Consider the following 20,446-nt stretch of genomic DNA (forward strand, 5'->3'; position numbering starts at 1 on the left):
TGGTTCCTAATGAAAGTCTCTTTACGCATCTGTTTAACTTTTTTATTCGTTTCCTTAAAGATTTTATGAGGCAACTGATTCTTGAATAAACTGCGCCTCCCAGATAGGCTACTACACTGAGAACCAAACGCATAACTGACACATATACAACAAAACAGATCTTGCCAACAGCTCTGATAGGCTACTTTATAAAAGCTAATCCCAGGTCGATCCTTAATCTGCTGCAGACGGTGCTATGTTCCCTGCGGACGTCGCCTAAGTGGCTCGTTACGCACAATCAGGTGCCCGGTTTCAGTTCCTGTGAGCGTGTTTGCGTAAAGACGCAGTGCTTCTGGCTGACCTGCCCGCTTCTGCCCCCGCTGGCTTCCCTCTCGGTGGGCTCTGTGATACTTCATGGTTTTTGTGCCATCTAGGGCTATTCGCCGCTCTGTTGCAGTCGTTCTGGCGCAGAGACATCGCAGCTCTGTGCTTTTCGACAAACAAACGACCCAGTTAATTTCGCAAAACACACACAGAACTTTTCCGTTTGGATTTATTGCTTTTCAAAATGTTTTTATTTTTCATTTTTTTTATAAGAAAATACCCTTTCGGTTTGGATAACTACTTTGGACGGCCATTCCAAGGACAAGGACTCGTCTAACTCCATCACCGCGGGGACCAAACAGAAAAACGCCTGTGCCATGTAGCGGTACTCCACAGTGGAAATATACTGACAAGCCCACACTGCAGCGAGATGGTTATTTTTACTTGAAGGGGGAACTACAAAAATGCTGTGAAGCTCCGTGTCGCAGCTTGGTTCCCGGCAAAAGCGCAGGTTTAACGCAGCATCTGCTGGTTTAGGGGGAAAGCTTGTCAAGTGCAGGAGAAGAAGCGATATGCGGCTCGGTAGGCAGTTTGTTTTGCAGTTCGTGTCTCGGAATTAGTGGACGAATCGGAAAGGAGTGGCTGTAAGGCTCTAACCTGGGAAAAAGGCAAAGCCTCTGGTGACACATAATGGATAATTGTCCGCAAGTGCAGGTAAGAAATAGCTTCATCTGCTTAAAACGTGCAGTAGATGTGACTGCTGCGCAGTCCGCAGAGATTATATCTGCACATAGCGGTTTGTTGCGTTGATGTTTGATATGTGTGCTTCATCTTTTGCTTGCAGTTGAAGGTGCACAGATTTTGATGTAAGTGCAGAGGATTCAGCGGGTTTAAATGATAAAGACAGGTGGGGTGTTTATTGGATGAAGGGTGGCTCAGACTCCGGGGCAATTACAGGTTCAAAGTAACCTAATCACGGCAGAGCTCTCAGCCGTTATTTAATTTAATAAAAAATGTACTTCTGAAGAGGACAGGAAGCCGCGTTCGCACGCAAAGGGAGAAAGCTGAGAGGCTGGATAGTTGTGCCCGACGCACATGAATCCCGTCAGTGTATTCCAAAACGTTCCCTTGTGATTCCAACATAAAACTCCTTTCAAGCTGCACGAATAGACTACTGAGATGTTTTTTTCATAAGGTTGGTATATGGAAGATTGCATTTCCAAACTCCCTTCAGCTCCTCACAAAATATGAGCTAGTGTGTGCGCGCAAACGCGTTTGTGTGGCCATCTGGTTAGAGGCTCAGTGGCCACCATGAGGCACTAACGCTTCCACCTACTGTAATCACCACCCTCCCTCTTGTGGATTACACGGTAGCATTAAGAAATCCGTATCCGGAGGTAAAGCCCAGCTGCTCGGGCAGTGGATGCTGTTCAGCACCACAGACAGCGCAGAGAAGTCCAACTGCGGCAATAAGGGAGCATTTCCACTCCTACTGTGGGGCTTTTATCGAGATTTGAGCGGCTGTTTCTCCTCCTACAAACCCACCGTGAAGGATTATTTTAGGCAGATAGAGACAAGACTTTTCCGAGTAAAACTGTGCTCTCAGCAGTTAAACTCAACATCGCTTTACTGCTAAAACCAGATTCATTCTCATCTAAAATGGCTCAGTATGTTCAATAGCAGTTTATTTCAGCAGGATTAAACTCTTCAGTAAAGGTGTAGAATACAGCGGCAGAAGCTCTTCTAAGCTAGTTTTAACCCATTTCAGTGCACATCTGAGTGCTGCTCTGGTTTGAGTTCTATATATTTCATAAGGCTCCTACCATTTCATGTGACCCCGAAAGTGCAACAATTTGTCACTAAATGTTTTATGTTCACTTACACGTTCTGTGAGATGAATTGTGACAAAGAACCTGAGAACCTTTGCCTGTGCTGTGTCTTATTCTTTTTACAATGTTTTTTGTTTGTTTGTTTGTTTGTTTTAGTGACATTTGCCATATTCTCCAAAGTATGCTGGCTAAACACCAATTTTCCAGACTCTCAGTCTGTTTTATTTTGTTAACCTCAGTTTCTTATATCAATTTGCTCAAGCTAACAAAGCAGAGGTTGGCCCAGAAACAATGACTTTAGCTATCTATCATTCATCTCATTAAAAGTTGTAAGCAGTTGCTTATTGACACATGAACAACATGTAAAATGAGAACTGTTTTAACTCTGCTTTGGTTTCAAACCAATCCTGGGAAAAACCTTAGTTAACTTTTTAAAGGCTAAATGCTACACTCATTCAGGCCTGTAAGTTAGGTAAATGGACTTATCAGTCTAATTAAACTGTTTACGGAGACATTTTTTTAATTACACATCTGATGATTATTCTGAAGTTGTGGTGAATTCACAAACTAGTTTGACTGTTTTTGGCCTCTTGAATAATGTCTGGAATTGGTTGGTGCTAAATGCCAAAATGCTACTCTCAATTTAGATCTTGTGTAGTTTTCAATCCCTTTCACCTTCTTTTTGAACTTTTCTATGCATTTATGCAATTGCTTTTTAAAAGAAATTAAAATAACTTTAAAAATGATATATTTAGGTTTTGCAGGGTGTCTTTATTTGAAGCAGGTGTTTGATTAGATTGACTAATAGAGAAAATAATCCAAAAAATATGAGGTTCTTGTTTTTTTTTTTGTTTGTTTGTTTTTAACCAATCTTCTAAAGGGAGAAACAAATACAAATAAGCATCATCAACAGCGACAAACAACATAAAATCAAATTAAACATTTTATAAAACAAATTTTAAATGTTTATAAGTGAAACTCCCTCAGCATCTAAACCCAGTCAAATAATCTCTTCTGGAAAGTAAAAAAAACATAATAAAGAAAGAAAATAATCTCAGTGACGTCTTCAATGATGTACTGATGTCATATCAGTTATAGTATTTAATGTTGGACATGGTTCAAAAACAGTAAACGTTAAGATAATTATTTTCTTTTGAAGGAGATCATAAAGTTTAAAACGTGTACTATTAGGTGTGGTTGCTGTTGTTCAGGTGATAACAGAGATGTTCACTGATCAGAAGTCTGTGGTTTGAGCCACAACATTTTCAGTCTTGAAGTAATAATAGTGTGTAGGAAAGAGAAAACCATAAATGTAATAGAGAAAAGAAAATGTTGTATTACTGTGTATTTGAACCAGAAATTGCTCTATAGAACAATTCTAGGGTTGAAAGGGTTGTTTTTTTGTTTTATATTTTTAAGGGGGCCTCTAGGTTTTTAATGTTTGTTTAAAGTTAAAGTACCACTGATTGTCACACACCTGAGTGTGTGAAATTTGTTCTCCACATTTGACATTTTTTCATATAATTTATACTCTAAAGTACCTCAACTTGTTTTGAATTCTTGAATTTTGAGTTGCATATGCTGGTTATGTGTAAATATGAATTGCCTGCTGCTGAAATCAACATAGCATTAATGTGTGTTCATTTATCTGTACCGTTAGCAAAATATCTCATGAACCAGAGAACAGATTTGAATAAAACCTCTTAAACAGTAATTATTGGCTGTACATTCACAACTGATTACATTTTGGAGTCCATTCAATTTAAAATGGCTGCCACAGTCCACTGAACTCAAGACACAACAATGGATAAAACTAAGTCAATTGTACATACTGTATATTAATCTAAAATTCAGTGTGGTAGTAGCTGAGCAGATTCCCCACCACATATCCAGACCACTATACATTGTGCAATAGTTTAGCTTGTCATTGACTCTGTCTGTTTGTTAGCAAAATATCTCATTAAACAGACTGGATCCTAATGAAACTTGACTAAGTTAGTAAACTTCTACAACTGAATAACTTTTGGAGTTTACCCATAAAAAATGGCCACCACAGCTGGTTGTTATTAGCCATGACAACATGACTGTAATTTAGTAGTAGTAGCTGATAGTCATTCTATGATATACTCTGCCCCTTCTTAGCAAAAGACAATTCAGTTTCAATCTCAAAGACAGTGGATGATATGCATTCCTTCAAAGAATGCTAGGCCTTTAATCTTAAATATGTTTTTGCTTCTGCACTTAACTGCTTCATACAAATTATCCAGTTTTATTATTTCTTAACTGCCAGCTACAAAACAACTTATTTGTGTTAAATTCAAACATATTTTCTATTTTGTCTAACCAAATCCTGCTTATTGTCTCCTTTAAAGTAGATAATGATGTTATTTTAGCCAGAGAACAACAAGAGTGAGACTTTAATTAATTCTTACTTTGTATTCATTGTTATTCATGCTGCATGCCACAGACAGTCACAACATTAGTTTGAGCTCTGCTCATCTGATACGGCGGTATCAGTGGCATTTATTGTCCCTCAATGCTTGATACCAGGATGACGCTGGAGGGTTAATGCCTTCTGTTGAGACTGCTCGGTGAAATTGATAGGGCTGCTTTGACAGATGAGATAACCTGCAATTGCAGGCGAACACAATTTACGGGTACGGCAGATGGATGCTGAGGACACTCACAGAAGTAGAGCAGTTTTACCTTGGGGAGCAGCTTGGCGTGCACAGGAGGCTCCGAGAGAAAGCTGGAAAGTTGTTGTTTTGCAATGGAAATTATGAGAGTGAGATGGGGAGGACAATTTTATTCAGCATGGATGGAAGGCAATTGCAGTTCAAAATTAAGTGGAAATGACTTGGGATTTAGCTTTAAACCCTCTGTGGCATCTGTGTGCAACTCATGTTCTGGGTGAAGAAAACTGCAGCTCAGTCCTTTATGGCTTCATTGACTCACCTTCACTGACAGAATGATGGTGGTGCTTTGAAAACGCATAAATAAATCCAAATGAAAGGCTGGGAGGATCTGACACACAGCCAGTCAGATGTGTTTGATCTGCTGAGAAATAATGGATCTACAGTAAGGCTCATTTGGGAATAGAGCACAGCTGCAGAGCATTTCCATGTGCTTCTTCACCTCAAATTGCTATGTATTACAGGGAGACATTTCCCTGTTGAATTAAAGCTGCTGTTGTCACCGAGTTGGTCTTTTGTTTGTATTTATGCCTTGTGAATATGGCTCAGCTGCTGGAGTGCAGCATGTGTGCAGAATCAGTGTTTTGAGACATCAGCTGCTTGGGTGGAGTCCTCAGATTTATTTATTTTTATAAATATATATATATAGTTCTAAACTCCTTCTGCCAACATCCAGGTTATGGATAGTTTACTGCTCCAACATCATAACTCAGTTCCCACACATGCTGAGTACCTGCTTTTTCCTCTCTCTTTGGTTTAACTCATTTGAAACCTTCACAGTGGGATTAAGGTCAGTGATTGTGGAAGCTGGGTCATCTGATGCAGTGCTCTGCTTCTTGGCCACACAGCTCTTGCGGAGTCTAAAGGGATGTTTTAGTCCACTGTTTTGGAGAAAAAAGGAAATCATGGCCCCAGTAAATTCAAACCCAATCTTGTAGAAGCCAGAATGTTAAAGTGTTGGTTTGAATTCTAAACTTTACCAACAAAGTAAAGTGTAGCCTGGAGTCTAGATTTGCACCAATTTAATAGTCATTTTCTGAGTTTTTATTTTAATAGGCTTGTTCAAACATTTCCTTCCCCAAAAACCAGTAGAAACATATTTTCATTATACAAACATTTGATTTTTTGTATATGGATTCAGTAAAAGATGTATAAGGACCAACACTGTTTGCATTAAGGAACTGCAAATAATCATTTGAAACCCTCCAGGAGAAAAACACAGTGCAAGACCCTAAATTAAAAAGACTTTTTTTTGTTTGGTTTGGTTGTTATTATTATTATTATTATTTTAATTATCATATCTTTTTTCAGTTCCCATTCTGGCTCAGCTGATCAGGAAATGATTATAATTTGGATTAATACAGAACACACAGGTAGAAAGAGAAATTACAGTCCCGCTAGGTGTAAACCAGATGTGGAAGTCAGGAGGGTTAAGTGGTGCTTTTAATGTTTAAATTTAGCAACCAATTTTCACCTTTCATTTGAATTCCAAAATCTCAATTCCTGCTAAGCTGTTTTTTTTTACTGCATATCTCAACCAAAGAAGATGAACTAATTTTGATAGTATTACCCATAAGCTTTTTTAATGACAAAGCCTTATTTTAATGCTTTATCTTCCTTAACTTATTCTTCATTCTGAATACAGTAGACCTTTAGCATCTTGTTTTTTTATTGTAAAGAAAAATAATTTACATCTGATGTCATCAGAAGACTTTTAGGGACAAGCAAATACTGTCAGCTGAGAATCAAAAGAAATGGATTTTATTGTTATACATTTAAATGTTTTTGGTTCCCATTTTGAATCAGCTGGTTTAGAAAGGCTTGATTTGAAATTAGATCTTTTCAAATTGTGTTTGACTGCACCTCTGTCCCTTCTCTGTTAAGTTCTCTTCTATTATCTGGTGTACTGTGTGGAGGTGATCTTTACAGCATCCTCAGAAGAGATGATATTAGGCTGTGTTTTGTTTGTTTCCAACATGGAGGGATTTCTGTTGAAGTAGGAACCACTAACTACAATAACAAACTGTGAAAAAATATCACCAAGGGATCTTGACAAAATATTCATAAGTGAGAATGAGTTACTTCACTATAGCTTCTGGAAATCATTATTATGATAGAAGTTTCTCTTAGTTAAACACATATAATTTATTTATAAACTTTGCTCTGTGGTAGAGGGGACTCCTCAATTTTATCATAAGTTGTGAAGGTTTTGGCAGGCAAATTTTAGGAAACCTAAAATGATATTTAAACTTCCCCAGTGTCTTGTAATGATTAACTGATGGTTAGGCTTATTTTGCTGAGAATCTGTTTGTATAATGCGAATTAATGCATCAAACAGTACAGTGAAAAACAAGATAATATTGACGCCATATTTGCATCATTCACTAAAATGGCTTAAAATGAAAATTGACATGTTTGGTTTTGCTAAAAAATGTGCAAAAGATAAACAGAAATTTGTAAAATTTTGTTGAAAAACACTGATATATTGGTTATTGTCAAGAAAAAAAACATTCTAACTTAAATTACAATCATCTTAATATGTAGTCTATAAACAAAACAAATAATGTTACCTTCATGTTTGTGGTGTTACTCTGCCACTGAGTGATTTTGTAATCCAGGTGAGAGAAAGTCAGACATTTTACAATGCAATCCTGGTGGTTTATTGAAGAATCTCTGGCTGTCTCCTATACAGGCCAGAGCAAGCCTGAGACATGTATTCAGAAACATAAAAAAAGACAAAGAAACGTCAAGTGTGGCTGTTTTAAAAAGGGTGATTTGAACCGGTATCTTTCAGCATCAAAAAGAACTGCTGCTTTTTCTCCTTTCAGTTTTATTTATTTTTTAGCAGCTGCCTCCAAAGTCTCATGTGTGGGATCCAGAGCTTCCTACCAGCTGAAATTGAAAGGAGAAACCCTGAAGCCTTTTTCAAGTCAATAGCATCTATAGCTGTGCTCTTTGTGGCTTCTAGCAGATCCCAGTGGCGTCAGAATGGTGAAACCCTGTAAATACACAGAAATGTAAAGCAGTTTTAAATTTTAGTCCTACACACAGTGAATATAATTCAAATGTATGTCACGTGAATGAAATAGTATCAGTCATGGTTCTATTTTATTCCTATATTATTCATTTTCAAGGCTATTCTTGCTTAGTTACACCCACCTTTTCTTTTAATTTAAACACTATTTTATATTAATCACAAATTGGCTTGCGATGAAAAAATGTTATCTCACTTTTATTTAAAAATGTTTGGGAACTCTACATGAATACTATAAATAGTGCATGTGTTACGCAGAGATGTGGTAACTGTCACTTGAATGCAGACCAACCATGCATATATTATATAGAAAAAAACTATATTGTATACTGAACAACAGAAACAAAAGAAAACAGGACAGAAGAAACAATATATATATTTTTAGCATCTTCAGCTATAAGTATCTCAGCTATAACCACTTTCTGCACTAGAGTTTTGTCTGTATCTTATTTGTCATTTTTGAATTTCCCTCAGGATCGAGAAAGTAGATATTTATCCATCATTTGTCTTCTGTCAGGCTAGAAGGCTTTGTTTGTTGTTTTTGTCTTCTAATTACATTTAAACTTGATGATGGAGACGAATTACTTATTGTTTCTGAGTCTGATTGTTTGCTGAGTGTCGTCAATACAAAAAAATGTTTGTCCCAGGGGTTTAAGAAGCTTTGGGTATCACCCACACCTGCATTTATTGAGTTGGTATTTATCTCACTGTGGATCCAGAGAAATAGCCTTTCCCCTGCCCCTCTAAATAAATAAATAAAAAGTCACCTCTTTTTTGTTTGTTCTTCCTTGACATTGGCTGAAAATATTTTGAGATTAATACAAAATTGTATAAAGATATTTTCTTGTAATGGTTTAGGATTACAGAACACTAAAACAAGAGTCTTTAATACTGCCCCCCTTCTGGGATCCTGAAATTTGAAGCTGAAAGGGGAACAGGGTACACACAGGATGGTTCTAGTAAGTCCTGCCACATCTCATAAGCAAATGTACTTTGCCCATATAAAAGAAGAACACCTCAGATTTTTCTTTTTTTCAGAGGGGACTTTTGTTGATTTAGATAGTTCTTACTTTGCTGCTGAATGTTAAAATACTATTTTTTTATAAGTAATGTAATCAGGGCTGCACAGTAGTGCAGTAGTTAGAGCTGTCGTCACACACAGCAAGATAGTCACAGGTATACAACCCGTCTGGGGCCTTTCTGGGTTGAGTTAGCATGTTCTCCCCAAGCATGCGTTGGTTTTCTAGAATGGCAACTTATAAAAACTAAGTCCTGCTGGCTTCAATTCCTGAACAACATGGTATTCGTATTCTAGCATTATTATTATTATTAATATCAATGACTTACAACAAACTATGATGTTAGTTTGTAGCAAGGAAACCACAGCTGTATTCCAGAATTCCAGTTTTGCTCTGCCAGTATACAGAGTTTTGTTTGGGTCTCTCTTGACACACCATGAGACAAGCAGAATTTTGTCTTTTTTAAGAATCAGTTTGGGTCACCTGGCTGTGCCCTATCCAGGTGGCCACACTGCTGCTCCAGCTGAGCTTTGATGTGACTTCTTGCCTAACTGTTGCAGCAGGAAGCTCTTGACATCGGAGTAAATCAAAGAGGGCTGCAGACTCTGGAGAGCAGTGTCATTGTGGATCTTTACACAGAACCTCTGGGAGCAGGCACAGGCGGCAGCTTCCTTTCTTTGTGAAACACAAGTCGAACATTACTATGCTACAGCTCGGCAACAAAAATGACTGTGGGGACACAGGAAGCAGCGGATGTGAAACATGAGAACATTTTGACGTTTTCTGGTGCAGTGATTATGGAACCAGCATGGACGACACTGTGTCTGGGCTCTTGTTACCATCACAACTCAGCACTTAAAATACATTAGGGAAAAATAACACCGTGAGTCAGATTACAAAGGCTAAACTCATCTTACCCCTCCTATCCTTTTGTGTTTCATGTTTTTTCCTCTGTTTAATTTCCAAATTAAAGCTCTGAGAGCTCCAGTTTCGCTGTGACCCTTTTCTCCTCTCCCACATGAATTCTCTGTTGTTGTTGTTGCTGCACTTTTGAACACTGTGGCGCCTGTCATTTGATGGCAGGTTCATTCATCTAAGTCAGCAGTTACAGCCCACTCAAGCTGGATTTTAACTGACTTTCACATTTTAAAAGCCTCTGAGTCGAGGCTGCTCACAGAGTTCAGAGAAGCTGATTGAGGGAACAAAAAGGTGGTCACGTGATGCTTGGGAATGATATAGTTACTAAGATGGAACAAGTACATCTGAATTTTTTGTTTGCATTGGAATGCATGGACTTGTTTCAAAGTGTTGGTTCACATTCTAAGAAAACGGTTGCTCTCTGAGTGTTCTTCCAATCATTTCCTAGTTGACTAAAGCTCAGCTTTCTGTCAGCAAGCTTGATGTGTAATGTACCCTTGCCTGTTACAATAATTTACAGCTCACAGGCTTCATGGATCACAGCCTCAGAGGAGAAAGGTGGCAGAAACGTCTGCCAATGTGTGAGCTGGAAGTGATTAGCTCTAACAGTTGTTGACAGAAGGAGTTCTGTTAAAGCAGCTGCTTTTCTTTTAATTTACTCCTTTTCCTAAGTTGCTCTGTAGGAGTAATAGTAGTTTGTCCTTTAAAGACAGATTTTGTGGATTTTAACTATATACTTACAACATGAAAAGGTTGAAACTTGAAACTTCTCACTTTTACTTGTGATTGATTTAATTTTTTAATGTTTACTCAAAGGCTATTTTTTTCCAAACACTTGTGGTGCCTCTATATGCACAAGACTTTGGGTCTAGTCAAATATTATTTGCCTGAATGAAATCACTTAGGAATACCTAGCAGGGATTTTTTTAGCATCTTAGGAGAAGGCACTTCAATACCTCTTTTATTTAACAGTCATAAATATGAGGTAAAGATTGTGACTGTAAGCAGCAAAGATTAGTGGTTTACAATATTGAGCTCAGGATCCCACTGTGGGTTGTGAAACACCAAGTAACCTTTTGAAATCAAACTGAATTTTAAAATGATTGGTAATGGCATATTTTCAACGTTATTGCTACCCCAAACAGTTAGCACTAATGGTTAGACGTGTTTATTAGTTGTTGAGAATGTTTGTGTGTTCATGTCTTTGTTTATTTGGCTCATTAGCAACATTTGTATAATTCAACCAACAATAATTAGGGTCACAAGTCTCTGCCAGCTGTTATTTAGTGAGCTGGAAAGTGAAAAAAAATTGCAAACTTCTGGCAAAGGTATGCCGTCTGTGAACATGTTTATTTTATAGGCCTGTTTCATTACGCTTTTGCAATACCCACTTTTCTTAAAACACTTTACAACTTGACAGTTTGTCTAATTTTTTTATAATATGATAAATTTAAAAAGCTTCCATGATACAATTTGATAAGAGCAGATGAAATAAGCCTCAAAATAATTATTTTTGTTGAATATTTTTAGTGCTACAATATCAAATTAAACAGAGATGCTACAAAATCAGAAAAGAGCTGCTACGGGAGCCCAAATGTTCAAGCATGGAGCACACGGCATAAAAATAAGTTTTATCGGGAGTGGCCATAAAGCAGTGTTGAAGTGACGCTGGGTGGGGTACTGTAAAGTTTCAAACAGTGACCAGACACTGAATTTTAGGGATTATAACAGAGTTGGCTGTTTTGACATGCTTGTGTTGTGATGGTGTGTTTTGCCCTTTACTGGCTAAGTTATCACCCAGGTTGATTGTGTATTCACCGGCAGCTGCTCTTGCTGACCAAATCAGTTGTTGGCTTCAATAGAAAAGTTGCTTTTACTATCATCATAAATAAAGATGGACAAAGTGACTCTCTTAGGTTCCTATGTTCAAATTTATTATTTATAAATTAGCCAAAATGTCTGTATGTTTTGGTGATGCATGTTTTTTGGAGCCAGAGTTTGCATACTGGGGCTGTACCCTTGATAAAAAAGCCCTACCTACACACCTTCCAACTTGCTAACATTGTCAATTGCAGTGTAACATGTCACTTTTTTAAGCCCTATTTTCATTTTTCCATTTGTTTACATGGAAGGACAGAAAAAAAATGTGCTGTAGCCAGCCTACTAGGTGGTCCTCATCCTTTGTGGCTTCAACTTCTGGCTTCTGGCCCTGTTTCTTGTCGTAATATATGTTGATGGTTTTTACCCATAATTATCTAACCTTTACCAATTGCCCAATAGTTTTAATTTTGTCATTATTGCTGCACCATCCATGGTGACAAAGTAGATGTTGTTTGATTTGTTTGCTTCCAGTGGGTCATCTCTGGAGGACAGTTGTCATTTAAATTAATTTGCTCCTGTCTGTAGGCACCTCTGGGCTGAAATATATTTGAGAGGCAACTGAGTGGTGTTGCAGGTAATATGTGGAGAAACACTTGATGTTCTCCTACTAATGCAGTCTTTTGCATTTTCAACAGATAAAATGTTCTGCATTTATGTGACTTCTACAGCCTTTATCCTTCACACACATTGCTACAAATTCCCTCCCCCACACACAGTTTTTGCCACTCAAGTGTGAGAAAACACAGGCTTGCTGAAGTTATCAGGGAACATGACAACAGCACCGGCAGGCAGGCTCATCTTCCTCACTCATGTGCAGTGGGCCCCAAGGTTAGCAACAAAAACAGTTTAGCTCCAGAGATCTAAAATGGAGAGCTCCTTGTGCCGCTCTGGAGTGATAACATTCATGCTCTGTGGGGATGTCGCCACTGTGAAGAATCTATAATTTAGAAAGAGCTGGAAGCGCTTATCTTCCCAAGCCCCTGAGCAAAATAAAGAAATCAACTGGGGGGTAAAAGCACACATGAGACAAAACCAATGAGTTCCTGTGTTATGTCACTGCAAATAGGAGAAAACTCACTAGTCTGAATGAAGGTTTGTGTGGTCAAAGAGGGTGCAGTCGCTGTTATTATTCATGGATTTTTACAGCAAGACAACGACTCACCTAAAGTGGGTCCAAAAGGTCAATTGCTAATATACACAGGCAACTGTCTCTCTGCTACAGAAGTTGTTTCCGTTGAATATGAAAGAGGAAAACAAGGAATTTGATATTCCGCTCATATTGCTTGAACAAAGCTGCTGGGGTGTCTGAATGCTGAGGTCTCTGTTGCAAAAGCAACAATATTCTCCTCATGCTGCACCTCAGTTCGATTTTACTCTTTAGAAATGCACCTCAACATGTGCTTCATGATGTCCTTGAGCACTAAGGTATAGATCGAAGTTGTTCTTTTTACTGGAACTCTCAGGAGGAAATGGCACATTTCTGGCCAGCATCCTCAACAAGTTAAATTCCCAGAGTTACAACTTTAATAGCTTATAATAGCTCAAAAATTTCAATTTCAGAGTTGTCCATGTTCTTTTATAAATTGTGGTCATTAAGCAGAAAATGTCCCAATTTTGCTCTAAAGTTGAGTTTTCCTCAGAGCGGCATCTGTGATAAATTGATAGCAGATATTTTAATCTCGCTGCTCACAGCTCCTTTCAGGTTTTCCCTGATGACTGCCCTGCTGATGGGTTTCTTCACCAAACTCTGTCCTTGTTCACTGCATCGGGTTCATATCCTCTTATCTGCTTTTGAACACCCATTTTAGATTTTAGTTATTTATTGTTATTGAGCTTGGCAAAATGATGTAGCAGCTGTGAAATGCTCATCACACTAAAACGTTCTGTTTCATAAAATATATACAGTGGTGATGTTTTTAAACTGTGGCTGGAATTAGAATTTTATAATATTCTTCGGAATGTGTCCTCTGCAAAGTTTTCTAAAATGTATTTAAGATGAGTAACACATTACATAACTGTAGCTAAAAAGTTTACTTTTTTCAAATAACTTGGTTTCTGTTATGTTAAGAAGCCAAAAAAGAACAACACCAACAAAAAAAGACTGTTGTGACTGTTTTTTTTTTTTGTTGTTTTTGTTTGGTTTATTTTTGACAGTAATTGTTTGTGGGGAAAACTTTATTTACGTCATATTTTTTGACAAGTTTGAATGTCACAGGTGTAGCTCCAAGTTCTTTTGTGAAGAGGCCAAAGCCAGGAAAGTATGAACTTTTCTTCCACACAGGAGAACATTTTAAGAGAAACGTTGCTTTACTCTAGGAATTTTTTTTCTCTTCTGTTTGATATATGTTTATAAAAAATTTACACCCTGTGTGTTTTTCTGCTGGCTGCTTGAGTAAATTTCCACCATAGTCAGAACTGTTATCTTTTAAACTTTTATTTTTCTGACATTTGGGTTCTTTTAGACAGTTTTGAACCTGAACTTGTTTGTCCACTGCTAAAAATAACTAATTTAGCTCACGTGTTTAATAATTTCCAGAACAGTCTCCAAACTCTTCTTTTTACTCAAAACTCTTGAGAATGACATGACTTTACTCTTGATGGGAATGGTAACAGATTTCAACCACTTTAGTCCATCATTTTAAAAGGTTTAAAAGGTGCTCATTATTAGAATCTCCCTTTTCTTGCTTCACTGCAAGTTTCAAGATTAGTGCAGTACAATAAGCCAGTCATGATCATGTTTTCATAATTTAAGCGTGTTTCCCCAGAATGAGGACTTACTTTTCAAATATTCCAATCAAGATACACAGTTTGACAATACCAACAGCTCTACAGTGACAGTGACAGTAACATTTAGACAAAAATGTGCAAACCACTGTTTTGTCTGTTGTACTCACTGAAGGGTTTTCCCAACTAAGGTACTTTCAGCACATGAGACTATGTCATTTGATGAAGCAAACAAGTTTTAAGGTATGTTAATTGGCAAGTTGTATACTAGGTGACTTGTGATTATTATAATTCTCATTTGCAGTTAGCAAATAACTCTTACATGGATCATTTTATGATTACATTATTTGATGATTCCCATCAAACAAGTAACATGTTTGATGGGAACAGGAAGCCGCATATAAATAAAATGCTGCTTTTTACTTTGTTAGTTGTTTACATCGAAATAATTGCTGATTTGCACAAACATGTTCAAAGTCCCTATTTGAAGACATACCACTGTGCTATAATCAGACATTAAATTCAAACTGACTCCAGCTCTGACTCCACATCACACAGCATTAAAATTCCTGTCTTGAGAAGCTGAAATGAAATATTTCCAGCTGCTGCTTCCTCTCCGACCGTAAAACTCGAAAACTTGTAAAGCTCAGTTTACTTATATCAGGGTTATGTTTGATCAGTCAGAGCTGAAATCTGTCTGCCAGTATTTACTCTTTTATCCAGTCACCTTGATTGAAGATCTGCTTTGTCACTAGACACTTTAATCAACATGCACTGAACGGTGTCAGTCAGGCTCTCCAAACAAATCCACAGCTGCAGGACAGTTTTGATGTCTGAGATGTGTGCAGACAACCAGCAGTCACAGGAAGCAATCGAATGCAGGCAAGCTCCCAACTCAGTTAAGCCTTGTTATCCAAGAGAGGGAAAAAAATCAATGGTCTCCCTTTTGGGTGGGCAAGGTGCTCACACACAGCAAGAGACTGTAGAAACGTACGGCCAGACTGACTGACGTTTACAGAAAGTTCATTTAGCAGGATTTTCTTTAATCAGGGGTAGGACCCAATAAATTGTTGTCTGTTGTGAAAAATCACAACAAAGATAAAAAAATAATGTGAAAAAAATAAATTAAACAGATTGTTGTAAAATAGGTTTTTGAATCAGTTTTAGAACATGTCTCTCTTATATTTGTTTGCATGTATCTGTTGTCTTAAGATGAAATGTCAACTTTGCTGTGCACTCACTCATGTTTTATTCTGAGCTCAGAGTCTTTGCTGGATATATCTTTTCATTGTTTTTATCAATATGGGATGATGTGCTCTAACCCTTGATAACTATGCTTGAAACAGATATTTTTTTGCACATGCCAAAGAACAATATGAATCCATTTTCTTTTCATTTCCAGTAACATCACTAATTTCCATTAATGCAAATAATCAGGCTTTTTTTTTCACCTCTCAGAAAACTCATCTGGTTCCTGATCAGAATCAGACTCCTCATCTGATCCTGGAAAAGTTCTTTATTTTTCCTGAAACAGTTTTTCTCTTGAGTGTGAGAAATCCTCTCTTTTAGCAAGTATTATGTCTGTAGTAATACAAAACACACCAGTTTTCTTTTTACTCTCATTAAACGATCTCCCAGTGACAATGTTTACTACTTCACACTAATTGAGAGTGAATGTCTTTACTTATTCAGTGTCTCTTGGCTGGTAGTTGTGTTCACATTTATATGAAGTCTGAGAGCTAAATGATCATGAGATATCACCATCATGGGGTAGTAATTCTTTATGGACAATGTGTTTCCCCTATGATAAATTCTGCTTCAAGACTGAACTGCAGGCAATATAGTTGACTTTTTAAATTACTTTTGAGATTTTTTTTCTCCTTCAGTAAACATTCCTCACTGCTGAATAAACAAAAGAAACCCTTGCAACCTAATCTTTAAAAGGTCATTTGAACCATTCATAAATGCCAGAGGCATTGAGCATGTTAAACAGAAGCAGAGCAGCTAGTGGGGGAGAGTCAGCGAAAGAAGGGGGCTATTGAGATAACTCAACATCAGCCAAAATGCCACAGTTATCAATTCAGGTCTGCACACAAAGACTCTGTGGTTTTGTTTTTTGTTATTTTTTTCTCCCTCTCGCTCTCTCTTTTGTCTGGATGGGCAAACATTTGTTAGTTGGTGCATTTGACCGAACAGTTTTATGGTTTTGCTGAAGAGTTTAGGGATTGAAAGGCTTCATAAAGGGCAACATATGTTTGTGAGCTTTCTCTCTGGTTGCATTCATTGTGATGTGACTTAAATACTAACCAGCATTGATAAATCAAAATTAGGTCTACTTTTTTGTTGTTGTATTGACTAAATTTACTTTGAGCTGAACAGTGGTACCATTTTTTCTGAATTTTGTTTAATATTCTCACTGACAAATTGAAATATTGCTCTTTCTGTTGACAATGTTTTATTAATATTTACAAGTTTATTTGCTCTATCAATCACAATATACATATGCCATCTGGACCAAATACCAAAAGAGCTACATCACAAAAGACTGCACTCATATTGAGAAAGTGATTCTAAGGTAGGAGCTAGTAAAATACTCCAAAGTATGTTAATTAAACTATAATTAACTGTGCAGACACACAAAAAAACTATAGCTAAGAAAAAGTCCTCATGGTCCAAAAACATCTAGGAATTATTGCAGCTATTTTCAGGATGAAACAATACCCGTGTTAGTTCTGAAAGTTATTTGTATTTTAGTCAATGGTCTCAAAGCAGATTGTGAAATTGCATAAAAACAAAATAAAAAGAAATAAAGATTTAAATTGGAGAAAATGATTTTGCAAACTTTACTTTTGCATTTGTGTGACACAAAAAATACTATATATACTCAAAACAATACTGTTGAATGAACCTTTAGAATTTGTGTTTGTGCATGTGTGTGTGTGTGTGTGGGGGGGNGGGGGGATAAGACTACATAAGGCAAGCACTTCATTTATAAAATTTCTGTGCATGTTACAGTAATGTTTACAGGTTTAAAAAACTGTGCAGTTTGCATTTGAATAAAAAAAGAGACTGTTATCAACAGAGATTATCAGACATTGATCGATCTTCCAGTACTATATTCTCTTTTTTTTTTTTTTGCATCTTTTCATGCACAGCAATGACAGATTAGTGGGGAAATGTTGACAATCCCTGCTGGTTGGAAGACTGACAACAGAAACTGCCTCCTGCAGATATCCCCGTCCCTTGTTTGCAGAGATGACACTACACTGCCAAACCTGCAGTGTAGTGCAGAAAAGACCGCGTGGGTTAAAAACATACTGTTCTTCTAAAATGGGCAACGTGATGGATAGATTGAGTGACGCATTTTATTGTTTTGCCTGAGTGCTGAGTCTGTCGGTGAGACAGATTTCGTCGCTCACAGAAGAAGCTATTTACTCGAGCAGAAGAATGAGGCGACAGTTTTGGGGATAATTTGCGTTTCACTGAAGCTGAATCACGCAAACAAAGTGGAGCTCATCTCAAGTCCGACAGGGTATTGTTCACTGATTACTTCCTGCTATGTTTAGTGCTATTTCAAAAAGAACAGCTCAATCTAGCATCATGTTCACAGCTGTTTAAAAAGATCATATCAAATGAAAAGCTGATAAAGCCATTTTTTCCTAATTTATGATGTGATGGGTCGCCCTCCCCCACACAAATCAAAAACAAAATGGAGTCTGTGAGAAATTGAGCATTTCTTAGCTTGCTCATCTTTTTTCTCAGCTACTTTAGGTGTTTTACTTCTCAATTGTATAGTACCATTTTAGCCCAACTACCCAAAAGACCATCTGCATTATTTTGAAAAATTATCCCAATATGTAACCAGATTTCAATATATGCGAGGAAATCAAGATGTTGTCATTTTAGCACATTTTCTTTTACTAAGTTTGTTTCTTTTTGAATGCAATTTTAACTGTTTTAGGAAGAATGTTACAATGAACTCAAAAAGGAACATGTAGGAGAACTTCAGAAGTAGAATTTAACTCTTGATCACACGTAATCTATGAACTTGTTAAATATTAATAGGTTGAAGATCTGTTGGTTTTAATTGTCTTCCTCCGTATGTGTGAATTCTCTTTGCGAATCCATTTATTTCCCACTTCAACAATGCAAAAAACTGAGTCGCTGACATCTGATCCTTCTCTTGGCTTTTACAAGCTTAATGCTGCAGGCTATGATGTGATTTTCTGTTTCTGTTTATATTGAAAAGCAAAACGTAATTTTTTATTTTTCCTAGCACTGATTGCATTTTTTTTTAGCAAAATAGATGTTTGATTTTACATTTCTACTGTAAATGCTTAAAAATGTTAATACAAATCTAATTTATATTCAAGAATTTGCATATTTCCCTATACAAAGTTTTCTCTGGCACCATGAAAAACACATTAAAAAGGGATCAAGATGAGGATATTGTTGTTTGCCAAAAACCAAGATGATTTATTCAAATGCATCAAAATAGACCCAGGAATGTGATATCACGTAGTATATAGTCACCATAAGTCTCTTTTTTACAAGTTGGTAAAAACCAAACTTCAGAAGGCAGTTTTAAGAAGTAATGGGAATGATGCCACGTCTTAGTGAGCCAGATGGTTTGGCTCAGCTTAGCACTTTCCAACTTCAGATTTAGCACTGATATAACTAGTATGTGGGCATGTAAATTGCTTAAATTATTCATTGTGATTATTTTAAACTTTATAAACATGTTAACGTAAAACTATAAGACTTGTGTTTGCTCATTAATTCTCATCTTAGACTTAAACAAGTTCAAATAAAAGCCCTATTTAAAAAAAATATATTATAAAGAATGTGCAGTTTATCAAATTGATGTTCACAAGAACACACAAAAAATTTATAACTGATTGTGCCATAAACTGTTTTGGAAAATAAAAAGAACTCAAACCGGAAATAGGTGGATGTAAACAAACTGTCTTTAATACAAAACATAACCAAATTCAAAATGTACTGAGAACAAAAGTGAAAGCAATGCAGGTCTAAAAGTGTTGTACAAAACTGGCAATGAGAAAAATACAAACATATTACCTTTGGAAACATTGCTAATCTGTATCCAAAGCAAGGTAATTATACTAATGCAATGAATTCTGATAATTAAGTATAAATAAGTGTTATTATACATGTTTGCTGATTTGTAATTAGCACAACAAGACCAAAAAAAATATCACCATAAAACTAATTAAAGAAATTAAATAAACATATCAGCAAAAAATGTAGGGAAGAGAAATAAATGGTTCATCTTTGCAGAAAAGGCTTTAAAGGGGAAACTGTAGAGACTCAGTTTCTAAACTTTCCTGAACACTTTTAGATAATTTAAGGGGAATAGCTTTAAGGATGTTTTTGAATGTTTCCTCATTACTGCAAGCATTTTTATGTTCTCTATTTTTTTTTGTATCCCAGTTTTATTTTTAGCATAAATAAAATAAACCTCATTTTCTTTTTTAAAATTTTTTCTACAATGTTACTTATTTTTATTTATAAAATGAAATGAATACATGTTGTAGTAGATTATATTTAAAATATAAAAGGCTGCCTGTTTTTTTTTTTGTCCCTGCTGTTTTTGGCCTACTCTTTTCTCACATGAATATTTAAACAAAGTAAGTGAAATACTGTTAGAAACACATGTCAAAGGTGCTGTTCAGTCGTCAGGAAGAAACCTCCTGCTGATAATCACACAGGAGTCCAACACTCACAGTGGCATTAAGCCTTAAGATCACATTTGAGTCTATGATCCAGATTGCCAGCTGTCTTTCCTGCAACAAAAAGTGGAGAGTGTCAACCAGCAGAGTTGCGTCATGTGTCTGTTTCTCAGCAGCACTCTATCCACTGCCAGCTTCTGCAGACTGGGTATAGACTGCTATAAATATTATAAAGCCCTGTGCATTGGGAATACACGTACCAAAAACAATGAAGGAGCCTTGCTTTTTTTTTTCGCTTTGCAGAGTTAACGTTTTATCATTATACATTAACAAGAAGCAAGACTCGTGGTCAGCT

The 20,446-nt window shown here is 36.7% G+C and overlaps 1 protein-coding gene across 2 annotated transcripts in view; it reads left to right on the forward strand.

Annotated features, from left to right (window-relative positions):
- Nucleotides 1-214: 214 nt before the first annotated feature.
- The window catches only part of LOC108241783 (leucine-rich repeat and fibronectin type-III domain-containing protein 2), a 111,082-nt gene continuing 90,850 nt past the window's right edge, over nucleotides 215-20,446 (forward strand). Inside the window, exon 1 of one of the 2 annotated variants that reach the window (XM_017426204.3) lies at nucleotides 215-1,017. The gene's annotated coding sequence lies outside the window, so the exon portion shown is untranslated. The remainder of the gene's footprint in view (nucleotides 1,018-20,446) is intronic. The other variant, XM_017426203.3, reaches the window with a different exon arrangement.

This window comes from Kryptolebias marmoratus, linkage group LG10 (genome assembly GCF_001649575.2).
Source record: "Kryptolebias marmoratus isolate JLee-2015 linkage group LG10, ASM164957v2, whole genome shotgun sequence".
NCBI lineage: Eukaryota > Metazoa > Chordata > Actinopteri > Cyprinodontiformes > Rivulidae > Kryptolebias > Kryptolebias marmoratus.